Here is a 7477-nt window from a genome sequence, read left to right as displayed (position 1 = left end):
TATATTAAATAATTATTAAATTTGTGTGTGGACACAGGGAATGGAGAAGACAAAGCCAGATGTGTGAGAGGGGATTACTTGTGGAAGAAGTGAATGATTGAGTGGTCCTCTTATGCTATATGTGCCAAGGATAATCCAATTACAATTGACCATGCGGTTGCATTATGTGTGTTTCTTATGTCTTCTTGTGCACATACTAACAGTTGCAAAGTAAAATTGTTAGCCGCATTTGTCTCAAAATACCTTGCAAAATGGTTTTATGTAATTTGAACTCCTTGTAAATCCCATTTAAATGAATTCATTAAGTCAACAAAACATGATGAGGGTTATCTTTTATGCCTACATAGAAGAAATGTTTGATAGTAATTTCTTGTTTAGAATTAAATGACATCTAGGCTCTATAATTTCTCCTTGAAGGTGTGAGAGATGTCAAGAAAGGTGGTGGTGTTCTATCCATGCCTAAGAAAATTATAAGGATACTTGAATTGAACTAATTGTTAGTAGAGTTTCTTAGAGCACTTTCATTCATCACTATTTCTGTAATTTAAGAATGACCCATTTCTTTCTAATCATGTCCTCAACGTAGAGCCCACACTAATGAGTCAATCTCACATGGAGAAAGATATGTGTAGGATGACATGAACTCGTATTAAGTTACCACAAGTCTGCTTGTGCACAAAAATATGAATAGAGAAAATCATTTTTCATGACTCATTAATAACATTAGATCATGTTAAAATTTCATTCTAGCTATTCATATTATTGACAATACGAATATGTGCAATTTTTTTCATGCAACACCTTATGTGTTTTTCATTCTTTTCATTCACCATATTATTTATATGTGCAGAAAACCATTATATGAAAAATCCCTATGTAACATGCTAAACTTTGGTCGATTTCAATACAATAATATGATTTTGAAATAAAACCATGTAATTATGATAAATTTTGGTCATAAAAGAAGAAAATTACTTAATTTTCTACATAAGATACATTTTAGATGGTGTCACCTAGTGATGGAATGATTATAATAGAAACATAGACTGTAAACAACAACATAAATTATTAGCAAAATAGAGCACTGTTAGAATAGAGAAGGGATATAAGAAATAGAGATATTACATAGAAACAAAACCAACAACTTTATTACATAAATGCTATGAATTTTGTTACACTCAACTTTAGCAAATACAGTCATACTTATAGGCTCTATAGAGCTTTCTAGAAATCTAATGAAGAAGCTTATGGTGGAAATAAAAAAAACTTCTGGAGTTTTCTCAAATGGATGATTTTGGATATTGCAATAAATCTCCAACTACCACACCATAAAATAAACATTATCCCAAAAAAAAAAAAAGTTTATTTGGAGAGAGTAGAAACATCTTTGAGTTGTAATAGATCTCTAAATTTTGTAAATTTGGCTATGGATAATGCTTTTGTAAATACATCAGCAGTTGACTTGATCTTTTGTTCCACAAAATTATAGCTCCAGCTCTTGACTTTCAATTAAATCTCAAACAAAATGATGATGCACTTCTATGTGCTTGGACCCTACATGATATAATGGATTTTTTGCTAGCTTGATAGCACTTTGATTATCACAAAATATTATTGTTGGAGAATCTTGTGGATGATGCAATTCTTCAAGTAACCCCCTAAGCCACAATGCTTCTTGAGATGCCTTTGATGAACCGACATATTCAACTTTTGTAGATGATAGTGACACTATTAATTGCTTCTTGTTGCTCCATGAGATTGATCTTGATCCAAGATGGAAGATATATCCTAAAGTTGATTTTCTATCATCGATGTCAACTACATAACTAGAATCTATATATCCAACTAAAGTAGGCTCTCCTCTATATCTATATTTAGTGCCAAGTTGGTAAGTACCCTTAATGTATCTTAATATTCTTTTAGCCACTTTCAAATGTTCAATGTGTGGATCTTCCATGTACCCTGTAATGCCCCACCAAGGGATCCAAAGAATTTTACTAAGTTTGCCAAACAATTTTTTTTTTTTAAACATGAAAGATAAAACCATTCATAACATTCGCGGAAGCAATAGCAACAATTCAAATGAAAATAAACATAACATATATACATAATAGGCTAGTTTCTTTAAAGATCCCTTAACATTGTAACACATCTAAATTAATTATTCATCTAACATCTCATTCTTATGCAATAACAATGATACATCCAATGTACTTAAACAATATACAAGTGTCCTTTTGTAATTATGTTTTAGTTTAGCTCAATCATCCACTGTACATATCACAGGGTATGAAAAGCTTAAAAGAATAAACATCCAAGTAAATAAAGTACATCATCATCATCTAATATTAATCCATGATGCAATAACATAAATGAAACCACATATCATACATGATACATCATCATAGAAGACATATACATCCACCATAAAGATCAAACAAAATAAACTAAGTGCACGGTTCCTCCCAACCATTAATAGCATCATTAGAACATCGTGGGCCCTAGCCATCCCTCCGTGCATAACATCCCAAATCACCGAAGAGATCATCGGTATTAACAAAGTAGGAATGTCACTCCTAACATATACAACATCATATGTAGAAAGTAATCTAACATGCAAATATAAGCATAAGATAACATCATCTAACATATGCTAATCATCAATGAAAGGACACATATCCACCATCACAAAGGACGCATCAACCACGATGTCTCAATGAATCTCAAATGATAAGAGTGGAAAATACACTACCACCCAATCGCATGGTACCTAAGTGGTCCACTCCCACTGTGCTGAGGAGATAATCTCAAGTCCCAAACATGCTATCCATAACACATAGCACAAATATCTATAGTCTAGGAATCCTAAAAGTATACTAACTCAAAGGTTCCAATCACACACAAAATTGACATCTAATTCCCAGAGGCACACAAAGACATGTAGGAAACCTACTTTGCAAGCGGGAAAGTGTCATCGCAATTATCACGTACAAGTTACCCTAGTAGTTAGCTAAACTCCACGGGTCGATATTGATCTCATGCGGCCACTAGTATCCTGTCATACTGACGAGGCATACTACGGAATGCACAGTCACAACCATGCATTCTCACTACTCCCATCCTAGCCTGTACAAGCACTCAAGGCATGGGCAAGAACATCAAAACAATTATCTTTTTAGGTTCATTTAATCCTCATTTAGTGTGTAAATGTTATCACTTATTAACAAAACTTACAATGAGTTACCCTGGCAGCCACTTAGGGCCCCGGCCCCCATTGCAACCCACTTCTCAACACTACAAGTAGATTACCTACCCTAAGCTCATGGAATCATAAAATCACCACAGTCTTGTAGAAGCGACTATGAAGAAAATTCAAAAGATAATCCATAAAAAGAATCATCAAATAACCATGATAAGAGCATCAAATATCCATAATAAGAATCATCAAATCTCCATGAGCATCTGAAAAAGAATCCATAGAAAATCATGACCACAATAGTTCTCTATTGGCAACTGAAGGCATCACTGATAATCATAAGTATCCATTGGTTCTCAATAACCAAAATATATCTCAAAATAAATCACAATATCCATTGGTTCTCAATAAGCAACCAAGAATATCTCAAAATCATACTGATCAAAGACTCCAAAATGGTTGAGTCAAACATGTCACAACATGACATCATCAAGAAATATATCCACATTTCAGTCCCAACATGGCAACTAGAAAATAATCCAAGGATAACTGATCAATGACTCAAAAATGATTAGCTCAAGTGTCTCATACGCATACATCTCAGCTTCACACATGAAGACTGATAAACAATAACAATCAGTAAATACAAACATCTCATAGAGCATATGATCACATTACCATGGTTGAGCTAATAAAGATCGAGACCAAATAAAATCAATATGCCATCACATCTCATAACCCCCGAGCCTCTGGTAACAACCTAGGACTAGTCAACACTAGTCAACCCAAAACCCAAAACAAGAAGCATATAGAATACATGATGCAAACACATGTTTTGGTTTTGCTATATTACATAGTTGAATCAAGTGTAGAGGTTTCCAGTTTTCTGTTTGCAAGTATATTTTCAAGTGTCTTAAGTTTCATCATTTGACCTACAAGTCAACCCATTTGTTCCTCGATAGCATTATCCTTCCATTATTAAGAATTACATTCTAAGAATAGCTTAAGGGTAAATATTCACTAAACTGATCATCATTGACCTTTAATTTAATTGTCCTCTATATTTAACCATCAACCATATTCTAATTGATTAACCTTTCAACTTTTCTAAGAGCATTATTCGTTATATTATAAGAGGACCAATTATCATTCTTTGAATAAGAGATTATAACTTCATTAGAATGATCAATTAATATCGGTTCACAATCTTTGACCTTTTATCGTTCTAATAATTCTCAATTATATATTACTAGGTCTTCACCATTAAAATATCTAAAGTCATTATTCAAGTCATCAGAATAAGACCTATCAACTTGATATCAATATTTTTACAATCTCATTAAAAGAATTATATCAAATAAATCTCTATTACATAACTTAATTATTAATTAACTCTAATTAACTCTCATTAATTGATTTAATTAATAATTGTATAACCATAGCAACGTTTTAATTAACATTAGTTGACTAATAACTAACAATGGTTCGAAGTTGACTATGATCCAATTCCCTTAATACTCATTACCTAATACCTATTTTAACCTTACGTCATATATCTCTCAAAATTTTGTCTAAACCAATTATTGATCTATAACTTATTGCTATACTTCAATTTTTAACTATTCTCAATTTGAATTTAACTAAATTAATTAATAGTTATACTAACTATACTTATCATTCATTAATAATTGCTAACCTTAACAATTATTAATAAATAATAAACCCATTGATAATTTCAATATTCAATTATAATGATTGATATTTGAACCAATCAATGAAAAATAACTAAATCATTAATATCTCTTACCAAACTTTAATCATCAAATAATCTCTTCTAGATTAACTCTAATCGAATTTATTGATAATTATTTAAACTATTATTTATTAATAGTTTGTTAGACCCAACAAACATTAATAAATAATAAACTCATCAAACTATTATTTCCATAAATCCCATTAGTTAATATTTGACTGACTCTTAACACCATTAAGGTATTCAAATGTATTAAGCAATAACATAATAATTCAGTCTTAATCCAATATCATTCGGAGTTTCTAAATTTAAATCAACATAATATAAACTATCATCTTATAATTATTTAATCAATATTAAAATCAACCATTAGACTCCATTTTCTAATTGTTCTAATAATATTTTGTCTATATAAACGTTGTTTGAAAAAGATCCCTATCACAAACCAATAAGACTCATTATAGATTTTAACATGAATAATCTCCGAATTCTTAACATTATCATCTTCATTAAACAACTCTAAAATTGTTTAATATATATTAAATAGTATTCAATATACATTATAAAAAGTCCACCATATAAACTATATTAAAATATCTTTTCTTTTAATTTTCTCTCATTTAAAAATCTATTTACTTAGATTGACTAATAATTAATTACACTTCTTCTACTATTAACTAATCTTAATTAAATTGTATTTAATTAGATTAGATAATAAACCATATAAAAATAATGCATATTAATAAGATTCTAATAAGGGAAGATTGCAATAATATCTTTAATTCATTCCATGTTTTGATATATTATTTTTGTGAAGTTTAAGCATAAAGAACTCTTGGTTATGGGAAATGGAGAAATATTTGTCCTTGAATAAAACAGTCTTAATATGACGGCCATATCTCTCTAATGAACCGTTGGATCAGGCTAAAATTTAAATATGTTGGAGAGGACCAAGTTGCGCCAATTCTAACTAGAGAAATCGAATAAATTTGATCACGATAAAAAGTTATGAATGACTGAGTTTGGGTCTATCCAAGGGGCAGCGACAGGACAATTTGTGATGAAATTAAGAATTTCCTGTTAAAATAATTGTTCTCTAAATTTACCCATTCATCCATCTAATATGTTTGTCCATATGCATCTAAAAATATAATTTGATAGAAAGATTACATCTAATCATTCAAATTTTCAACTTAGAATTTCTATTTTAATTTCAAATCTTGTCTATCTAATTTTACAATATAAATTCGAACCCAAACCCAATTAAGATCTAATTATTTCTCCTTAATTGGATCTAGGATTTTTCTATTGTTTACTTCTCATCCAAATAAAATATCTAGATTCCAATTTCAAATAGTAGATTCAATCACAGAGAGTATTCAGACACATAAAACAGATATGATGAAGACATGAAGAGAAAGAGTGCAAAGAGAATATGAGAATATCACGAGTGCACCTAGACACTGATGCTAATTTTCCATGACTTAGAAGTCCATAGAAAATCCCTTCCTTCTCCATCATTCGCAATTCTTCCAAGAATCCAAGCCGATCGAATCCTCCAAGTGATTAGAAGTGCTAGAAGAAGCATAGAAGCAAGTAGAAAATATATGAGCATATGAATCTTCTCCCATACATGTAAGCTTGAAGTTTCTCTTTTTGCTTGTAGCTCGTGGCTTCCATTAAGCTTGTAGCTTCCATTAAGCTTTTCATTTAAGCTTCTATGAATGCTTGAATATCAAGAGCTCTGAAGAAACTTTTGGAATGCTTCTTGAAACTGCTGAAAGGTGTCACCAACTAAGCATGGGTCTTTTCCAATTCTTTTTGATGAGTCATAGAATTGTAGACACCTTGTACTTAATTGATGCACTAACCCCCGTGTTGTTGACACATGTTAATTCCCATGCAAGCTTATAACTCCAATTTACTTTACTCTTTCCAATTTTATTTATTTATTTATTAAATCTCATGCACTTACTTTAATATCTCCACTTTTCAATCTTAATATATTTATATTTTAATCATATGAGATTTAGAATCTTTTAATAATTTAAAATATAATTTTCACTTTTAAATTTCATTTTCTAAAACTTTATTGCTAAGATATTTATTAGCTTTAATAATATTATTATTTAGTCATTTATTTAAAAATGAGCTCCAAATATATTATTAGTAAAATAAATGTTGTCACATTCCAAATTTAAACTTTTAACTTTTATTCTCAAATTTAATTATTTTATTTAATTAATTTCTCAATTAATTAAATAAAATAAATATTAAAATACCATATTAATTTTCTATTTAATTAAACCATTAATTAAAATATTTTTAGTTAGGCTTAATTAATAGAAAATACTCCAATGACTCACAAAGGTAAAAATATGAAAATTCATCATAGCCAAAATACATACAAATCAAACCAAGGGGTTTATATCACAAATTACATCATCTGACGGATTCAGAGGGTACTCAACTTAGATACTTGTCCTAATTTTTCAATTAGAAAAAATGACTTAAAGGGTTGGGATTTG

The sequence above is a fragment of the Cupressus sempervirens genome, chromosome 7, assembly GCF_028749045.1.
Source record: "Cupressus sempervirens isolate cs-2001-9-10 chromosome 7, ASM2874904v1, whole genome shotgun sequence".
NCBI classification, from domain to species: Eukaryota; Viridiplantae; Streptophyta; class Pinopsida; order Cupressales; family Cupressaceae; genus Cupressus; species Cupressus sempervirens.
Note: the sequence above shows the minus strand (reverse complement) of the source record.